The sequence below is a fragment of the Dermochelys coriacea genome, chromosome 6 (assembly GCF_009764565.3).
Source record: "Dermochelys coriacea isolate rDerCor1 chromosome 6, rDerCor1.pri.v4, whole genome shotgun sequence".
Classification (NCBI taxonomy): domain Eukaryota; kingdom Metazoa; phylum Chordata; order Testudines; family Dermochelyidae; genus Dermochelys; species Dermochelys coriacea.
Window position 1 is genome coordinate 104,048,748 of NC_050073.1, and position 21,975 is coordinate 104,070,722.

General features: G+C 39.4%; 1 long non-coding RNA gene across 1 annotated transcript; it reads right to left on the reverse strand.

Moving 5' to 3' along the window:
- Positions 1–846: 846 nt before the first annotated feature.
- Positions 847–21,675, reverse strand: LOC119857804. The gene is made up of 3 exons (XR_006281872.1): positions 21,553–21,675; positions 16,897–16,958; positions 847–1,087 (listed from the first exon to the last, which is right to left on the reverse strand). It is a non-coding gene; the product is annotated as an uncharacterized LOC119857804 (long non-coding RNA).
- Between the last annotated feature and the right edge of the window lie 300 nt (positions 21,676–21,975).

The following is a 21,975-nucleotide window of genomic DNA, read 5'->3' on the forward strand; positions in this document are numbered from 1 at the left end:
ATCTGATCCTGCTTGTGAGACATACTGGAATTATTGATATGCACAAGATGTTATAAGAGATTCAGAACAAAAAGTGAAAGGAAAAAGAGAAGCACAACTTCATGACTAAATATTCTTCATGAGCCAGAAGTCAAAATTATTCTTGATCCTGGTTATTAATGGAATACTTTTATGTTATGGGAAATGGAGTTACATTTATGTTATTCTTGTGTGTTTTAAGTGTTCTAAAAGAGGGCAGTGGTCTTTTTTGGTGTTTTTTTATATTTAAAAAAATCAAAAATATTTACATTAAAGTGCATAACTGATTCAGGACACCATTGCTGATTATTTAAATAGCATGACTGTTTTTCAGCACCCAGAAGAAAATCACCAAGACAATTCACTGCATCCTAGAAATCTAATGCAAACTCTGGCTGGAGAACATGTGAAATATGACATGCGAACATTTGCTCTGGTGAGCATACTGCACTTCAAGTCAGACCTGTGCAGGAAACAAAGATCAGAGCACCATTCTGCATGCTTTTTACCTCTGGGTCTTGCAAAAAAGAAGAACCGACTGTCAAGAGTGAATCATCAAAGAGCAGATATAAATCAAACTGTTGTGCTCAAATCATGCCTAAATAGTTTGCCTATGATGGTAACATCAGAAAGATAAAGAATGAACAGTTAGCTTCATTCAAACCAATTAAAAATGTTGTGTAGGGCAGTAACTATACATAAAACAAAAGGTCCTGGTGATAAAGTTGTGCTCCTTAATAAAGACCATTGAGTCAATTAATGTTTACTTAAATACTTGTCATCTGAAGAAGGAGCTGAGAAAATGATCAACATAACCAAAAGCTTGTGACACCAATTTGCATCCAGTTCCAAGTGCATGTTTTATTTATTTTCAATCAGGACCAATCAGGAAAGAAAATAATCAATGAAGTCACAGTCATGAGTGGTATTAAGCCATCTGGGGGCCCCAGTATCTCTCGGCCTGCATCGGAGGCAAGGGAAATTTTTTTTCAAGAGCACGGAGGAGCTCCATATGGTTGAGATCAAAGGTGTTGCTGGGTGCATGGTTCTGCTTTATTGCCAGGCACTGCTGTTAATTAGAAAACAAGATCAGAGGCAGTATTAAAATCCAATTAAATTGATATGAACAGATTGCCAAGTGATGTTCACTAATGTATAATTGAGCACCATGCAAATTTCGGTGGCTGCCTTTTGTTTTTTCCCCCCTCACTCTGGAATGAATGATGAAGCTATGAAGTTTTTCCTCGTTGTAAAAGATAAACAAGTTAATGCACTGATCTAGGGGGTATTGCTTCAGTGATTGATGAAAATGAGAGTGGAATATTAAAGTGTGACTTTTGGGGGCTTCTTTTATAATTTTATTTTCTTCTTCAGTCTTTTCTTTTATTATTATTGTTGTATCCAAGAACATGCGCAGATTCGTCAGCATTCCTTCATTTCTGATACAGAGAAAGTTCTTTTGTAGATAGAGATTTGATTTAAACAATTACAAAACCATGAATATTTCAAGTGACAGGCCTGCTACTGCTGGAAATTAACTTTTTCCAAGAACTATATGGTCTATATACTGTATATCTTTGTTTAGAAGTCTCAGCTTCTATTAAATTTAATTACTTCCTTATGCAGCTTTATATCGAGGGTGACTTCAAAACGAGGGCAGCAGCTATTAAATTTAATTACATTCCCCTGCGGCTAGCATAGTAAAGGTGCATGGTTAAGGTGCAGCTATTAAATGAAGGTAGCTTCTAAATAAAGATATACAATATTTATACTGTATATATTTCTCCGCTCTCTCTATTTAATATATGTGTAGTCTGTGTAATTTTTGGTACAGGTGCATAGTTAAATTAAATGCTAAATGAAGTGAGCTTCTGAACAAAAATATACTATAGTTAAACTGTATATATCTAGCAATCTATTTCTACCTCTATAGATAACCCTAAAGATTTTAACACCGAAAGATTTTGTGTCATAACGCACATATCGTTCAGAAATCATAGTATCATTCTTGAAAGGGCTAATCTTTTAGATTATAAAGTTCATTAAAATCTTAAAGAAATTTTAGAAGTACTTTGGAAAATGCATCTCTATACATAGCCTGTAATCACAGGTAACTGGAATCCCACAAATAAGTGGAAACTAACACCCTTACTATACCCAAAGCATTAATACTACGGTATGTTAGCTAATCAATTATTTGTTAACTGAAAGTACATTGAGCTAAAAGCTGGTTTTCACATTTGACTAGGTTAAAAATGCATAAAAAAATACAATGTCTGATATATTGTTTATGGGATGCCTGTGGAATTTTAGGAAACAGTTTAAATTCTCTTAAAAAGGAGAAAATGTGTCCAATGAAATAATGTCATTCTTACACCTGAACAGCTAAACACTGAAATGTAACCTATTGTTAAATGTGTGCTTGTTTTGGGATGTGAAATTTTTTTTTGTTTATCTATGCTCATCAGTGCAATGAGGACAATACAAGGAATGTTACAGCTGTAAGCAGAAGAAAACGTGGGCATTTATGAAACAGTTAGAATTTTCATCCTCTAGTGAGGGTTCCATTTTAGATAAACACCACAGAATGTTAAGCAGCCTCAAGATGCTGTCAATTCAATCCCATCCCAATAGGTCACTTACCATTTATGACTCTTCATGATGCATCATATGTCCACAAAAGTAACAAAATAGATTGGTGGTGGGTTTTGTGTAGCATCTTTCATAATAAAGGTAATTTAAAGTCCTTTACTAAGTAGCACTAAATAATAAACACCAGAAATTCTGGTATAGAATAGGCAAATGGAGTAGCCATTAACAACTGTTCCAATACAGCCTTAGATACTAAGGACCCAATCCGGCAACTATTCAGGTCACTGGCACCCATGCCATTGACTATAATGATAGCAGGATTATGTCCCAGTTTTTCAAAAAGTAGCCTTCTGGGACCTGGACACTACTTGGTTTTCATGCACAAATGTCTTTTTATATGCAAATGAGGGTGATCATCACATGATTTTAAAAAAAAAGGTGTGCTCAAAATTGTGAGTCCAAACAAAGAAATGGAAGCCGGTAGAAATACATTGTTTAAAACATGTTTTAATAAAAAAGTTGTTTTTTAAAAAATATATTTTGGGCAGATTATTTTCCTTTTTTTTCAAAATGTTCTTAATTCTCCACCACAACAAAAAAACTAAATTGAAGAAATGATTTTTTGTTTTTGTTTTGCTTTCAGTTTTCAGGAGGGGTTTACTTTTCTTTTCTCTGTACTCTTTTCCAGACAGAAAATGAAAAAAGAGGGAGGGGGGAATATAATGGAAGGGAAAAAAGCAAAAAAGGGAAAGAAGTGAGAAACAATTATTTAAAAAATAATTTTTTCATCAAAAATACAAATAAAGAATGTTTCATGAAAAATTCTACCATGTTTCAAAAAAGCTCTGATAGAGACCACATTCACCTTTGTTGAAATTTTTGCTCTGAAATACACTTGTTTTTTGGAGAAGGAGAAGTTTGGTCAAAATGAGATCTTTCACTCATACCATGTCCAATACCTAAATTAAGCTAAAGGACTTTTGAGTTGATATCTAATCTAATCAACAATTTTTTCAAGTACCTATAAATGATTGTATAAATCTAAGTCCTGATCCAGAATACATTACTATCTGTTGCACCAAGGCACAATGAAATACAAATACTGTATTACAACTGATATTTAAAGAAAGGTACAGTCCTTTCTGAGTATACCTTTCATCTGTTCTAAGTCTTTGGGAAAAAGACTGGTTATCATATGTTTGTATAGCTTCTGGCACAATGGGACCCTGATCCCCAATCGGGGGAAGAAGAATACTCACCTAGTGGAAAATAAAGCAAAAACATGTTAGCCAGCATTGTTCTTCACATATTAACCCACAGTTATCCCATAGTGATACATGAGATCCCACGGTATGCACCTACACCTCCAAAAGCGGATGGCTGTTGCAGGTGTGATTGAGTTCTGTAGTATCTCAGGTACCACGCACTGCATTTTAAAACATGTGCAAATGATGATGTTTTAATAGTGAACACTGAATTTGATTAGCACTGTAAAATTGGAAATAGAGACAATTTTAGGCACCAGCTGAGGGTGCGATAAAAGCAATATTGATAAGCAAAGCAGCAGGATAGTTTTTCTAATTCTCTTGCCTCTAGGAAGAGCAAGTAGATATCCTGCTGAACGAGGGCATGATTCACAGTCCACTGAAATTAATGGGAACCTTTCCATTGATTTCAATGGGCTTTGGATCAGTCTCTAAATGTTCCTTTCCTAACTGCATTTTCTGCAGCCAGCAGGACTCATTTTACTTTGGCATGAAAGTACCTGTCTAGACTTGAGTTCACTTTTCTGTTCACAAAGTGAGCATCAGCCACTAGTTCCTTGGCAACATTTAGCTTTACAGTACCTTCTTGCATATCTACAGGCAAACATACAGACCACATTTAAAAGGAAATGAAGGTCATTTCTTCATAGCTAGTCAACATTATAATTGGTGTCGTTATGTATCAGCTCTTTCTCACTTCCTTAGCACAGCCCTTCCCTTTGAATTCTAAGCTTCATTATCTCCCCAATTTTACATATTGAATGACATGGATAATTTAATATTATGCTGTCAGGGACTCCGTGTAAAGTTTGCTTTTAGAGAAGGCTAACTGCTGATATTCAGAGCCAGAGCCCAGGTAGCTATCAGCAGAGCTCAAAATTGGTTGTGGTCTTGTGGCCTGAGGCTATGCTGGTAAGTAATAGCTATTTTAAAATCATTAGTTTTTGCCTGTTGGGCCAGTAGTAAGTGCAGCCATGATCATGGTCCAAAATCTAAGAGAAAAGCCTCCAGGGCCAGCTTTTTTCTTAGAATTACAGTGTTACATACCAAAGCCAGTGTTACGTTATTATGATTTCTAAGATGTGGTAAGCTTGATACAGCTAGGATAGCAGCAAAAAAATGACCTAGCTTAGTGTGGCATCAATCACAAAGGTTGCCTGGAAGGACTTGAATTATAAATCATATGATAAGGGCAAGCCACCCATGCTCACTCTGGTCAGTACTTTATGGTCCAAAGGCTTTAGTCCAATTTTGACCTGCAGCACCAGTCTGGAAACTGAAATGCAGAAAAAGTATGACACTAGCTTTCTCTTCTGCAGCCAGATCGCTCAGTTAATACCTGCCAGGTTATGTATTTTCCTACAAGAATGTGTTAAAATGTTCAGCTACAAGTTTAAAAAAAAAAAGCTGGCCTTATATACTGTGGGAATAATTTCACATCTTGAAATGAAAGTTTCAACATGTGTAGAAAGATTTTAGCAGACAGATTTGCTTTGGGGAAAATTTGATGAATATTGTGCCTTAGAAATAAACATCAAATGGAAATTTCCTTTGCCTTATATTTTAAGAATACTTTGAACAAACTTCTTCAAACACGGATTGGCCATCAGTAAATGGAGTGCCATATTTAGCTGGCAACTTCTATGACATTCAGATCCTAGCATCTGAACGATCTGGAACAGCAAACATATTTGCATTCATTTGGCTGGTAGTCAGCAAAATGCCAGGATATTAAAGGGTTGATTTTAGTAGGCCTAGGGAAAAGTATTGTGTTATAGGAACCAGACTGCGATACCTTCACTCATGTTGAAATAAATGGGGATACTAGCAGAATAAGGTTCCGCTCATCAGGAGAAATACTGTAAAATCTGGCCCAGTGAACAAACTCCACAACAGAAAAGTGTGTGAGTATACGTATAGTGTGATTTTATATATATATATATATATATATATATATGTATAAAATATAGGTTAAAAGTGTGTGTCTCTGTGTGTTCGTTCATGTGTATATGTACACCCACTTTCATGTGGACAGTAGAACCTCAGAGTTACGAACATCTTGGGAATGGAAGTTGTTTGTAAATCTGAAATGTTTGTAACTCTGAACAAAACGTTATGGTTGTTCTTTCAAAAGTTTACAGCTGAACACTGACTTACTACAACTTTGAAACTTTACTATGCAGAAGAAAAATGTTGCTTTTAACCATCCTAATTTAAATGAAACAAGCACAGAAACAGTTTCCGCACCTTGTCAAATCTTTTTTAAAAAAAAACTTTCCCTTTACATTTTTGTAGTTTACGTTTAACAAAATACTGTGCTGTATTGGCTTTTTTGGGGGGGCGGGGGTCTCTACTGCTGCCTGATTGTGTACTTCTGGTTCCAAATGAGGTGTATGGTTGACCGGTCAGTTCTTAACTCATGTTTGTAACTTTAAGGTTCTACTCTTTAAAAACCCAATGGACAGAAATGCAAAGGAAAATTAAGTAAACTGGAAAAATGAAATAATCATGAAGCTGCCTGAGCTGCAATGAATACACAAAAGGTTAAAATCATTAACAAGGAAGGGGCATAGAGGAACTTTATAATGAAAAGGGAGAAATTTAACCAGTTCTGTTTATGTAACCTATAACAATAAGACACTTTTTTTTCCAGTTGTCCCCTTTGTGAGGACTGGATCCAAATCTCACTGAAATCTTTCCATCAACTTAAATTGGAATTGGACTGGGCCCATTCAGACTAAATACAAAGGTCTAATTTGTTCTCATCTATCATTTTCACATAGCACATGCAAGTCTCAGTTATGCTTTAAAAAGTTGCCAGTTGGGTGATATTGGTTCAGTCCTAAAAAGTACAGCATTTGCCTGATCCTCATAACTTTAATTGAAATGAATGAGACTGCTTGAAAAATTAAACTGGAGAACAGCAAAGCTGTACTCTGATCAAAGTTAAGAACACAGGACATACTGGAATGTGTAAAATGGGAAAGTGAGAGAATGTGAGAATATTCCAAGGGTTGAATCAGGGGCTAATAAACAGAATACAAAAAGAAGTTGCACTAACCTTACATTAAAAGTAATTGGAGTAAAAGATATCTGTTTAAAAGGGGCTGGGGTATTTTAGGTTGGAATGAGTTTTTATTAATAAAATAATAATTAATTAATTAATTAATTAATACTCACTATAATATAAGGTCCAGAGACCCTGATCAGGCCCTATCACACTAGGCTCTGTTGTGTGCACAGAGCTGGACACAATCCCTGCTCTATAGATCTTGCAATCTAAGAAGATACAAAAGGTGGGAGGAGAAGGATGCAATCCAATATATTCAATGTTATATACATATACACATGTGCTTTATAAATAATATGGTTTAACATATATGTAAATAAATACTAATATACTGTACTTATACTGATAAGATGTGATTTTCAAAAGCCTTCAGCGTTGAGCTAATTTGGCTCTTATTGACTTCAATAGAAACAGAGTAAGTTCCACTAACACCTTTGCAAATCCCACACATAATACAGTAAAATAGAGTAGAATAAAATGATATATTACAAAAGCATTGCATTTCTAGTTTAGTCCAATACTTATATAATAAATACCAATATACTATTTTTTGATAGAAAATAGCTTTTTTTGAGAAAAGGTAGGAGTACATCTTTCAGACACACATGGTGGTAGTCATCCTAAATTCATGGAATTCCAATCAAACAGGGGGCGGGAACCTGAAATGGAATGAGATTCCCATATTCAATATTAGATTCCAGTATCACCCTTTAATCAATTATCTCCTGTGTTACTTTCCCAAATGGTGGTATCCTTGCAACTTTGTGTTGTTGGTGCAATTTAACAATTTTGGCTGGCAAAAAAAGAATCAAAACATGCAAATATTGCATCAAATATTAACAATTACTGTAGGGCAGAAATAATGCAATCTTATTAAAGAGAGAGAGAGATGTGGACTGCTGCCACAATCTCTCTTTCCTCCAGGGCTGCTCATTAACACCTATCTAAGAGCAGTAGAAGCCGAGGAAGCTTTCGCCAACAATAACTGCTGCACACACATCTACTCAGAAATCCACCATTTATCAAGGAGCATTCACTTTCTGTAGCTGCTTTCTGGTTTTGCCCCCCTGCCTATCCCAATATACCACGGAGAGCAGCTACCTCTCAGCTCTAACCTCTGCCGCTCCCAACAAGCCACACTCCCAAACCTGCCGAGTTCTACCTCACCCCATTTTGGATGCACCTTGGAGAATAAGCCTGATCCAGCATGGTGGTGAACTCTACCCACCAGGTGCCGAACTCGTCTTTGCCTTCCCAGAGGGCACTCAGGCTGGAATTTGCAAAGGAGCCTAAACAAGTTAGAAACTCAACTTTCACTCACTTTCAATGGAGTTTAGGTGCCCAACAGACTCAGGTTCCTTTGAAAATATTGACCTCATCACCTAGCAGAAGTAGGCCCTAAGGGTTTGATCCAGCACTTGATGGAGTCAATGGAAAGATGCCATTGAATTCAGCAGGGGCTGGGTCAGGCCCCAAGTGCCCAATAAAACAGCCCCCAATGATGAAATGCTGCTGCTTTAATGAAAACATCTTAGCTGCTTAAAGGATAAATAAAAATGAAACGGAACAAATTAACAGAAAGGGTGGAGGGCATCTTTATCAGAAGCTTCAAAAAGTTCCCAACATTATTCTTAGCAGTCGCACTATAAATTATTGACTTTTTGCATAATGTTAAGTTCTGTTACAATGTTGTTTACCCCTCCAGTTATCTGCTTTGAAAATGTCTGAATCTTCTTATTGAAAATTAAATATAAATGTCTATGTATTTTATATATTTATTAAAAAAACACATACACGCACACGTACAGTATATTTGCATTGTTGCCTGGGAACCAAAAGCCTATTTTTAGTTAACATCAGGTGATTTTAATTTACTTGAGTTGCCTCGCCTCTCCATATTTTAAAGAGCATACACAGAGGCACCTGCATGCTTCCAGCATTTGATGTATCATTAAATATGCCTTCTTACATTTGGCACAGAAACCCTGATAAAGTTTCACCTTTTAATGAAATAAATGACTCAATTAACAAGATGAAAAACAGCAGTGTGGTGGCAGACCCTCTTGGTGGCAAAAAAAGGATAAAAAAGAATTATCCCAGTAGGGTGTTAATTCAGGGAGCGCCACAACACACAGCAGGTACCTGATTTGACTGACAGCCACCCAGCAAAGCTGACAGATTTGTCAGCTTGCTGACCGCAGGCTCGAGTCCCTCACACCACCCTAGGAATAAATTGTTGCTCAAGAATGGCTGGGCAAGCAGTCTCTTGTCTCTGTTAATCTAACTGATTTTTTTTAAAGTTGTTTTCATTTTTATCTGTTGCTATGTAAAAATGCTCTTTCCGGGAGCAGCAAATTATTTGGCATCCATAGCTAGCTAACTTCCTCCCAACGCTGCAGTGCTGCAATGGGTATTTTTAAAGAATGTGTAGATGTGAAGGCTGAACCAAATTCTCTCCGCTACAGTCATGTAGCCCCATTGACTTTGAGGGGGCTGAATGGATGTAATGTGGGCAGAATTAGGCCCACTGAATTGAAAGATGATCTTGTGGCTAAGGTGCTGGGACTTGGATTCTGGAGATCGGGGTTCCCAGCTCTGCCACAAGTTCTCGGTACTGGAGCCAGTATTGTTCAACATATTCATCACTGATCTGGAAAAGCAGGTGAATAATGAAGTGGCAAAGTTTGCAGACAATACCAAATTATTCACGTTAATTAAGTCCAAAGCAGACTGCAAGGAGTTAGAGAGAGCTGACAAAATTGGATGACTGGGCAACAAAATGGCAGATGAAATTCAATGCTGAAAAGTGTGAAGTAATGCACATGGGAAAAAATAATCCCAGCTACACATATGCAATGATGAGTTCTAAATTATCTGTTACTACCCAAGAAAGAGATCTGGGGTCACCATGGATAGTTCTCTGAAAACTTCCACTCAATGCACAATAGCAGTCAAAAAGGCTAACAGTATGCTAGGAACCATTAGGAAAGGGATAGAAAATAAAACAGAAAATATCATAATGCCACTACATAAATGTAGGGTTCACTCGTGCCTTAAATACTTTGTTCATTTCTTCTCCCCTCATCTCAAAAAGGATATTGTGAAATTGGAAAAGGTTCAGAGAAGGGCAACAAAGATGATTAGGCGTATGGAACAGCTTCAGTATAAGAGATTTTGAAGAGTTGGACTGTTCATATTAGAAAAGAGATGACTAAGGATGAATATGATAATGGTTTAGAAAATCATGAATAGTGGGGGAAAAGTAAATAAAGAAGTGTTATTTATCATTTCAAACACAAAAACCAGAAGTCACCCAATGAAATTAATAGGCAGCAGGTTTACTGCAAACAAGATGAAGTACTTTTTCACACAATGCACAACTAAGCTGTGGAACTAATTGCCAGGGTATGTTGTGAAGGCCAAAACTATAACTGGGTTCAAAAAAGAACTGGATAAACTGGAGGATAGGTCCACCAATGGCTATTAGCCAAGATGGTTTAGGGTCACTGTGTTTTGGTTGACCCTAAACCTCTAACTACCAAAAGCTAGGAATGGAAGACAGGAATGGATCACTCCATAATCGCCCTATTCTGCACATTTTTCTGAAGCTCTGGTATGGGCCATTGTTGAAGATAGGATACTAGGCAAGATGGATCATGGCCTGACACAGTATGGCAGCTCTTATGTTCCCTGTGTGACCTTGCGTGAGTCAATTATTCCCTGTGAGCCTCAATTTGTCACCCATAGAATGGAGACAACATTACTTTCCTTCTCCTACCTTTTGCTCTGTTAGTTCGTAAATCTTAAGGTTTGGGACTAGAGCTATGCATTTTTGGGGGGTGCAAACAAATTTGTTATGAATGACAATGAACAACCATTGGGAAACAATGAGAATGATGACAGCCCACAGCCTACAGGCACTAATGTTGGCACAGTGAGGCCAGAGCTGGGCAGAAGTGGTACCACTGTGCCCTCTACTCCTGGGGTGGCCTCCAGGTAGTCCCCCCCGAAGCTGCTTTAGAAATGAGCTGCCCTGGGGAATAAGCTTCATGTGTCCTATCCCCATACACCCTGACCTGGACATTGAGAGACTGCAAGCCAAAAAATCTATTGTTCATCCAGTTCCACCCAGGTATTGCCTCTCGCTATGTGATTGTACAATGGGACCCTGATCTCAGCAGGGGACTCTAGCTGCTATCATAATACATAGGGCCATTATTATTTGTAACAGACACTGTACTGGGCACGTAATGATCTTAGCTACACAGGTGTCTATCTGGAGTAACTTAATTGACGTCAGCATCTGATCAGAATGTGGAGCGAGGGAACTATGTAAATCCCAGCAATGATAGAAAAACAGCAGTTTTCACAATTTGTCACTCATTAAGAGCCCAATTCTGCAACCTTTAAGTACCACCCCATGACCTGCAGTAGCTGTGCTGCAGTGAATAACCTAGTTGTTGAGCTTCCAGATCACCAATTGTCATTGTAGGCCCTATTCTGCAACCCTCACTCATATTCAGCACTTACTATTCTCATGCACAAGTGCTATTCAGTTTAAGCGTTGCAGATTTAGACCTTTAATGTGTGACAAATTGAAATCTCCCATTTTCTCATAACTGTTGTAACTGGCTCTAGGGCCAGATTCTATTATCTGTTATACCACTGTAAATCCCCATCACCTACAGTACCTGCAGTGCTGCAGATTTTCATATTAGCTGTAGTCATCAGTATGTGTTTGATCTGTATGTCCACTTCAGAGGGGACTGGATTCAAGGGACTGATTAGAGAAGGGAATGATATAAGGAGTGAATGTGTTTGCAGCTGACTGTCTGGTATTCTGTCTCCAGAAGACAACATGTGTGACATACTCTGCACAATTCCCAGCTTAGTCTAAGGAGGCAATCAGACAACAATTCAGTTTGATACTGGGGAGCCCTCTGTTGTAACTCTCACAGTGATTTCTGACTGGAGCCAATACAGAAGTAGAGTCAGAGAGCAAGAAATTCCAGCTGCAGCTGTCACTTGGACTGGTGGCGCCAGACCTCCAGAAGGCTCTAGGTTTTTGCTGCCCCAAGCAAAAAATTTGCCACCCCAAGCTCAGGTGGGACTGAGGCTCGCAGGCGGCGCTGGAAGCGGAGGGAGTGATGTCACCTTCTCCCAGCACCTGCAGGGGCATTACCCCCTCCCCTGCCCGGCTACGCAAAGAAGCCCCGATATAAGGGGTGGCACAAGGCAGCGCAGCAGCCAGTGGGCAGATGAGGTGGTGCAACCCCGGCTCGTCCTCTCCTTCCCAGGTAGCGGCTGGGCCCTAGCAGCTCAGCATCCCGGGGCTGGGACTTCCTCTTCCTGCTGTGGCCGGGGGCGCATCGCCCTAACCCCATCTAAGTGGCGCAGCTCCGAGAGCACAACTGCCCTGAAAAAAAGGTGGCCAGAATGCCGCCCCTGGAAATGTGCCGCCCCAAGCACATGCTTGCTTTGCTGGTGCCCAGAGCCAGTCCTGGCTGGCAAGGAGGCACTTGAAGCCAGGCCCTCGACACAAACTGAGCTGTAGCTCACGAAAGCTTAAGCTCAAATAAATTTGTTAGTCTCTAAGATGCCACAAGTACTCCTTTTCTTTTTGCGAATACAGACTAACACGGCTGCTACTCTGAAACCTGACACAAACTGAACAATGGATATCCCTTTCACTTGAAGCTGGCAGCCTTTCTGAAAGAGGCTTCCAACAGCACATTAACAAAGCATTATGGTTACATTCATAGTAAACTGGAATTTTGAATCAACAATGGTCCATCAACTTCATGTTTTGAAGAATCTGTCAATAAATTGAAAATCTGGCCATGAAGTTATAGCCTCAATGGTAGAGGCAATGATCAGGCATTGCATAAAATCAGTCTGTTGGCTGTCAGAATTTTTGAGGATAGGAGAGGGAAAATTGCCACAGATGTATTGGGCATGTGTTTGAGTGAGTCATGTACTCTTGATGACATTTTTTTCAGCTATAAATGGGGTCTTCAACTGATACGCAGCTTTTCCATGTGAGGTTGTATCATTAGGCACTGACAATACATCTGTTAACACTGAGTCTAGGAACTATAGTTTTACAAAATTATAAAGAGCTATGGTAAATAAAGCCATATATGTTCTTGACTGACACCATAGTTACCTTTCACATTCTCAACAAAGCTATTAAGAAAAAAATATGTCACTTTTAGTAAGTCATTAGTATTCCATGTAGGAAGCATGATGGATTTATTCTGCTGCATTAAATGCCACGAGACAAGAAAGAAGCAACTTAAATAATAGCTCACCTTTGCCACCCTCGGCCTGAGTGTGAAGCCACCACCTGCTTCTCAGCCCTCCCAGGCTTCCTGCCGAACAGCTGATTCGCAGGAAGCGGGGTGGGAGGGGGGCGCGGAGAAGCAGAGCGGGGTGGCGCATTCAGGAGTGGAGGTGGAGCAGAGGTGAGGTGAGCTGGGGCCGGGCAGGGAGCTGCCGGTGGGTGCTCTCACCCACCAAATTTTCCCCGTGGGTGTTCCAGCCCTGGAGCACCCAAGGAGTTGGCGTCTAAGGTGCCACTTTTGATGTGATCAGTGGGGGAGCGGCCAGTCCCCCTGTTCCCCCCCTTGCTTTACTCCCCCACACCTAGGAGCCAGAGGGACCTGCCAGATGCTTTCTGGGGGTTGCCCCAGGTAAGCACCGCTGGGACTCCCCACCTCACCCCCCAGCAGGTCCCTCTGGCTCTTAGAGGTGGGGTGGGCACCCACTACGGTGGCCCACGAGACCCTCCTGCCCGGTTCTGGGGGCAGTCAGGGGACAGGGGAGGGGGTGGATAGGGCAGGGGTCCTGGGGGGGCATCAAGGAACACGGGAGGGGTTGGATGGGTCAGGAGTCCTGGGGGTCGGGGATGGGCAATGACCCCCTCGTGGGGTGAGGCGGGAACCCGTTGTTAAGATTTTGGCAGCTGATCACTGACTATACTGCACAAGTACTCTGTTCTATCAATCAATCTTGAAGTTTTATACTGCCGCCCAACGTGGTAGTATCTGAGCACTTTTCTCATAAAATCAATAAGAATAGTGAAGTCCCTAGTGGTCTTCTTTGAGTGGTACTATTAAAGTCATTGGGACTATTTGCTGAGTAAGTTGTTACTAAAACAGAGTAAAGATATCAAAACCTGACATTCAGTGAGCAAACTTTTGTGATTGTTAGGCAGAGATGTGATTATTACTGAAACAGATTAGATTTCTCAGAATGACTTATCAAGAAATGCCTACCATAATAAAGGGAGACTATATATTTATATTTCATAATTTCATAGAATTTTAAGGCCAAAAGGGACTATTAAATCATCTAGTCTGACCGCTTGCATATCACAGGCTATTCATTTCCACCCAGATACCCTAAAGCCCAAATACTTTAATTAAACCAAAGTGTTTCAGTCCTCAGAAGACTAAACTGTGTGCCACAGGTAGAGAACATGAGAGATCAAAGTGTCACCATTGCCCAAGGCAAGGAACCGATTAATGTAGGTTTTTTAATTTATTTATTTGCACAACTCTAGCAGGAGTAGAACTCCCCATTTCCACAGGGGAAACAAGACGTCTTTCTCTACACTTGACTTACTCTTCCACATTTTCTCCTGTTCTCCTTAACAGTCCCATTCCTGTCCTGAAGCAAAGTCACTTCCACACCATCTCCGCCTAACCCCTGTGTGCCCCAAACAAGCCCATATTCCCACCTTCTCAAAGTATAGCACTCTGGTTCAAATTCCTTCTTTGGACAATACCATTTCCTTAATTTAATTTTTTGTTTGGTATGAACAAGTTATGGGAAGTAGTGTCAAAAATCTTCTGCCTCCTTCTCCATTGTCCTCAAAGTAAAAGCCTTTTCTTCAAGACAAGTAAATCATTTGTATTCTGGAGCAAATGTATTTGAATTTGCTTGAAAACCTACTTTTAGCTACCATCACATTTTGAAAAATGCCATCAATATATACTGAGAGAGAATTTGGCAACACTTTCTCAACTTCAGTATAGTACCTTCTCAAAAAGGTACACAGACATCTGCTGCTTCATATGCAGAGAGAATGATATTCTATAGGATGAGTTTAAGGACTATTTTAAATTTCACATTAGTATTGAAAATAAATCCAGAGATGAAATACAGAAGAACAATGGAAAGCACTTATTTCCATGAATTATCAAAAAGATCATTCATTTCTACCATCTTCTAGCATTTCCTATAATGCCTGGGAAAGGAGGATATTTAAAGGAAAAGCATGGCTCTTTTGCTCCTAACCTAGGTTTCTTATACTTTTTGTTATGATTTTCCTTGGTGTCAGTCTTCTTTGGAGAGAATCAAAAATGAGAGAGAATAAACAGACTCAGACTGTAGTTAATCTCTTCTCAGGAAGAACAAAGCAACGGGATGCAGATTCCAACTACTAAAATATCACAATCAGCATTTTACATTGACCTCTCCGTGTGTATAAGATGTTTGCTTGTGGTTAATTATTAGCTTTTTATATTATATATATAAAAACTGCAAGCTTCATGTCCTCATGAAGGGACAATGCCACATGAAAGATCAGTTCATCTCCCACCCCACCACCCCCAGTAATCTCTTTCTGAAAGAAAAACATGCACGCATTCAAGTTCTTCAATTATCAGTTCTACTTGCTTTGTACACACTTTCTACCTATCAGCATCTGAATACCTGACACAGCACCTGTGATAAAATGGCGTGATGACAGAACATGGCTTGAGACAACAAAGCATTATGCAAATACTGTGAAGAATTCTACATGCTATGATTTTTGAAATAGAACATGCAGCAGCAAAAAGAGCTAGACAGAGAACACAATGTCCAAGGTTGTCTGAGAGGTTAGGATATCTTTACTTAAGTAAAAGCACAGAAAGCAAGTATTTGATTGTTGACCTTTGGCAGACATTTTTATCCTGACATCCCTATCAAGTAGATACTCTATCCAGATAAGTTCAGTAGTTAAAAGGGGAAATGACTAACTACATCTATGGAGTGATATCCTTGCTTCGCTGAAGTCAATGGTAAAACTTCCATTGACTCCAAGAGGGACAAGCTTACACCTAGGGAACCCAGAATGGCCTTGTGGGTATTCAAGTTGATAGTCCACTTGATTTTTTTTTCCTGTCCAAATATCAACACAAATAATAGGCTTGGTTCACCATTGCATTATTTCAGTTTTACACAGGAAATCCAAGGAATGGTTTAGCTGGAGCTACGCCACATTAAATAAGTCTCATTGCATCTGCAATAAATGAATAATTTTAGGATAAGATATTTTATCACTTTTTCTCTCTTTCTATAGTTCTGTCTATAGTAGATGAAATCAGACCAGAGCAGGTAGAACTGGAACAAATGCCGGGCTAAGAGGCCTAAATCATCTCACTTCATTGAAACTGTGCCTTCTTACTACAGGACTGAATATGGTCCAGTGTGTGTATCTTGTATTTTTATGTTCTTCTTCCCCGCTATGAACTTCACTGAACAATCAGTTCAATGTTGTTTCATAATGCAAAATACTTCATACTTTGAGCTCTTGCCCTGATAATCCAATCAGGGTACAGAAAAAATACCAGGTAACTTACGTGATCAATCAAAACTAACAAAGACAGCTCAAATTTTGAATGTCAAATATCAAATGCTTGCAATGAAGCTTGGATAATTAATCCATAGATGGGGGGACGAGGGGAAAATCACAAAAACATTGTGATCGGGTTGCAGAAACTACCAGCAGAAAAGAGGGTAAATTCACTGAGTAAATTATTTGCTGTTAATTAATTGCCAAGCTCTATTAGTATTAAATTATTAAATAGTCTGGCTATTGTCTTACGATAAACCTGGAATGCTTCAGATTTTTTGCCTTTCTAATTTGGCTAAAACTTGGTTTAAAGGAAATAGAATACATACCAGTATTTAGAAGAGTCCCACAGAAGCATGCTTAAGAATCTCATGCTCACATCCCACTTTGCCTGCACGAGAAGAGAAAAAGGCAAAGAACTTCAGCGCATAGTTGCATAAAACTCTGATTTTTTAAATTACTTTTGCTAAGGGAATAGTTTAAAGAAAAGAGGTCAGAGGCACTACACAATTGATGAAATCTTTTAACACATATTGATACATTTTTATTACATTTTCAAACCCTCATTTGTGAATAGTTTCTAACAACCCAATAACTGGAGTAAATATAATTTGCTGTTCTTAATCATGGTAGATATTCTTTCGCGCCAAAGATCATCACCGAAGACCTATTTACATCCAATATACAATGCAAATGTACAGTAGATTGAATTTTATACACTGTTCTCTTTTCCACTTTCATTTCTTAGAGCATTTCATGTCTGTATTTGACACTATCTGTACCAACACATTTTAGTCACATATGGAATCCCAAACAAACTTCCCTGACAATATAAATTGTTACTGCAAAATAGTATAATGATGTGTTAGACCTCTAACCCCCAAAAAACCTTCACTGCCTTTTTCATTACTTAAAGAAAAAGAAAAAGCCAAGTTAACTGTCAGGAGTTTTTTTCTCAGAGCTGTAGAATTTCACAAGGAATTCAATCTACAGGGAAAATAGAGGATAGTTGGTCGCCAAGACAGGCCTGCCAGGAGAAAGTCTTTCTGCTGCTTCTGTTCAACCCAGCTTGAGGCAAAGCAGGTTGTATAGGGCCTTGACCCAGCAAGGTCATCATTGTGTGAAGAATTCTGAGGTCTGACATCAGCTGCCTGGCTTTGAGTAAAAACCAAGCCCTGTTAGGCAAAACAGAGGCCTGTGGAAAATAACCCCTCAGCAAGGATCCTAGACTTCAGTGAAAAGGTTAAATGGCCCTCTTTTTGTCTCGGTGTCCAGGCTTTTTAGTCCTTCCTCATCAGGTAGTACAGACTTCAGAACAAATCCATTGCCAGGACGCAGAAAAAGCCCATCTTCTTTTAACTCCATGCCAATACTCCTTCACCTCATGTGAGACCTTCATTTAAGTTATGGGCACTTTGCAATACAAATACAAAGAGAAGTACATATACACTAGCTTAAAGATGGACGAGCTTTTATTCTAAAAATGTGTTTGAAAGGGTTCCTTTTCTACATACAGTTTTTAGGAAGAAAAAGTATTATGCTTGAATAATGCAAGTGATGTAAAAATACAGTTTAAAAATCATCAGAACCACACACTAGAACTGTGCTTGGAGCAAGGAACGTGGGGGAGGGGGTTAGGTGAGCCAGGGAAAGATGGTTTTTATTCATCTTTGCACTCCCTCTGCCTGATTTTGAATTACACTGAAGACATTTTACACCACTCTGGAAGCATAAAGGGACCTTAAAGAGGGCATGAATGGCCCCCTGAGAATATCCCCTTTACAAGAAGTCTTCCTGGTTAGTGCAGAATTGGTATAAGGACTCTGAACTGGCATCAGCATATAGGACAGAACCAGGGTGCTATGACTATTCTTGGCTTCCCAGGGCCCAATAGGGGTCAGGAAATGCAGAGTGCATGTTAAAGCAGCCCTGATGCTGATGTAATTTACACTAATGACTGGGCAAGCCCTGCACAATCCCAGAATACAGGGCGTGCAAAAGTGTCTCAATGTTATTTTGGCCCCTACCACTCCATCCTTGCCCCAAGGATGAGAACAGAGTAATCAAGGACCAAAATGGTCACATTTGTGGAGGAGATGGCACAAAATGTTTTACAACCGAGTGCAAAAAGCTCAGGCTGGGTCTCCTTGTTAAAATATTCTGCCTTCTCTATATATGCCCATAATTGCCACCCTCGCAACCATCACCATCCGCTGCAATAAGTCCCTTCCTGCATCCTCCATTAGAGCCTACAGGTGAGTATGTCTGCACCCCCCATCCACTCCCACCCGCCCCCCTCAGCCATGCCAGCAGAATACAAGGAAAGAGGAAAGGAGGTAGGGCCAAGTTACTGATGCACTAAGTGGCAGTCCTATCACCAGTTTAGCCCCTCTCTCTTTTCTGGTGCTTGGAGCCCAATCCCCTACCAACTAGTTTGTGAAGCTAGCCTGGGGCATCCACTCCACCTTTCCACAGACCTACCCATAGAACCATTGAAGATCTATTGACCAGCTGACCAATTATTTTGCAGGCAGACCACCCCACCACCAATTATGCTTCTGCTGCGGAGAATTTTTTGATTAAAAAACGAGAATAATATCAAATTAACATGGCACACGTTATACAGAATACAAGCTGAATAACTAATAGGTCTAATAATGTAACTGTAAATGGGGGGAATATCATTGAGCTAGTGTGTTTCTAGTGGGGTTCCCCAAAGATCGCTGTTTAACATTTGACAATGACCTGGAAGAAAACATAAAACCATCAGTGATAAAGTTTGCAGATGGCACAAAAATTGGGGGTGTGGTAAATAATGAAGAGGACATGTTACTGATTTAGAACACTCTGGATTGCTTGGTAAACTGGGCACAAGCAAACTATGTGTTTTAATATGACTAAATGTGATTATATACATTTAGGAAGAAAAAACATGGGCCATATTTCCAGAATGGGGGCTGTATCCTGGGAAGCAGTTAACTCCCAAATCTTTTTCAGAGTATGATAGATAATCAGCTGAACGTGAATTCCCAGCACAATGCTGTGGCCAAAAGGGCAAATGAGATCCTTACATATATAAACAGGAACATTTCGAAGAGGAGTAGAGAGATCATTTTACCTCTATATCTTGCACAAGTGCAATCATTGCTGGAAAAGTGTCCACTTCTGGTATTCACAGTTCAAGAAGGATGTTTATAAATTGGAGAAGGTTCAGAGAAGAGCCACAAGATTAAAGGATTAAAAAACCTGCCTTATTGTGATAGACTGAGGGAGCTCAATCTATTCAGTTTAACAAAGAGAATGTACAGGGGTGACGTGAATACAATCTATTAGTACCTACATAGGGAACAAATATTTGATAATGTGCTCTTCAATCTAGCTGTGAAAAGTATAACATACTCCAATGATGGAAACTGAAATTAGACAAATTCTGACTGGAAATAAAGTGTAGCTTTTTAACAGTGAGAGTAATTAACCATTGCAACAATTTACGAAAAGTTATGGTGACTTCTCCATCACTGGCCATTTTTAAACCAAGATGAGATTTTTTTTCTAAAAGTTATGCTCTAAGAATTTTACAGGGGAAGTCTATGGCCTGTGTTACACCAGAAATCAAACTAGATGACCACAATGGTCCCTTCTGGCTGTGGAATCTATGAGGAGCTGCCTGGTAAGATAGGTTTCAGAGTAGCAGCCGTGTTAGTCTGTATTCGCAAAAAGAAAAGGCATACTTGTGGCACCTTAGAGACTAACAAATTTATTTGAGCATAAGCTTTTGTGAGCTACAGCTCACTTCATCGGATGCATTAAGAAAGTAAGATAGTGACTTAGAGTACCTTCAGTGAAGTACAGCAGTTGGGATGCATAATGGGTCAACAGGTAGTGGGCTGGAGGCTGAGGATTGGGATGGAAGGATTGATCGATTTCAGAAGCGAAAGTGCAGGGTGCAAGAATCTGGGGTGGAGGGAAGGAAAGTATGGAATTCAGTGACAATGGTGGAGGCAAGCCCTTTCTCCTGCAAAGTATTTGCACTAGCTCAAAGTTCCATATGCCACAGAGCTCGGGAGTGGGGGAGAGCACATGGCCCGATCACTTTTAAGCAGTGGTCCTTTACTAAATCAGCATGGCTGCTGCCAGAGAGATCTGCAATGTTGCTCTGTCTGTGTAGTTTGCAATGTCGCTGAAATTTGACTTGGCCAGTCCTCTGTACAGACTGAGGGGCTGAGCTCTACCTCCCTTACAATATTTCAAGCATTGAGTCTACCATGTGCACTTAAATCTTCACCATCCATCAGTTGCTTCCTATTTACTCTCAGATTTTATTAACACAGAATATGCTTTTTGAATCATAAGTATCAAAGTAGTAAAAGCTGGCAAGGACCTCAGCTACCCTGCTTTTCAAGAACAGGACTTGACTTAGAACTACAAAATCTTTCACAATATTATTCTTGAACTGTAAGAAAAGGTTCCAATGTAGTCAGGCAAACAAGTAAAAATCTATTCACCTGGTTCACTTTCAGGAAACCTTGCCAATCCAAATGGCAACTCATTCTGTCAACATATTAGCCATGCTGGTGACACAGGCCATGGAACAGTTCTTAAACTGCCATGACTTGATGTCACAAAACTTATGTCCAGGGGGGAAATGCAATCATATTGCTGGATGCAGCTGAATTCCAAACCAAAGCAAATGTGTTCCAGCTGACTTTCTTGGCCTATCAAGGAGCTGCAGACCCTTAAGGTATCATATCTGAGCCTGTGCCCCTTCTCCCAAGGTACAATCACTAATCTCTTTCTTTTTTTTTTTTTCCCAAGGATGCAACCTACTTACCTAGCACATAAAATGCAGAAACTCATATTATCACAATTCAGCTTTAGAGATTTACATTAGAATCAGAGAACCTTATTTTAGCACAATATATATGGTGAGCAATACAGTGAGAGAAGACTGGGTTTATTCCCCAGATAAGTCATTTATTTCTTACCTCAAAGAAAAATCCAATATCCTGAGATCAGATGCATATTGAAGCTTTGGTGAAAGAAAAAAAACTGACTTAGGCTAGATTAACGTGTTCAAATTGGACATTCACCATCTGTATTCTCTGCAGAGCTGACTTTGTACATATTGCATACAGTATACAAATGCATGAGCCTGGCTTTAACATTTTTCTCCAGGAGGCTATGGAACCATGAAATTATTTACCTAGCAAATAATCTATGAAAGCCTCATGTTTCTTTTTGTGTCAATGTTTTATTGTTTTATTGTTTAATGCATTTGTCAACTATGAATTTTAGAGATTCAGGCAATAAAATGGATGGATGCAGGAAGGCTGTATGCAGACAAACTCTTCTCACTAAAGTGGGAATTCATATTTTAAAGAGTTAAAACCTGAGAATAGAGAGTTCAG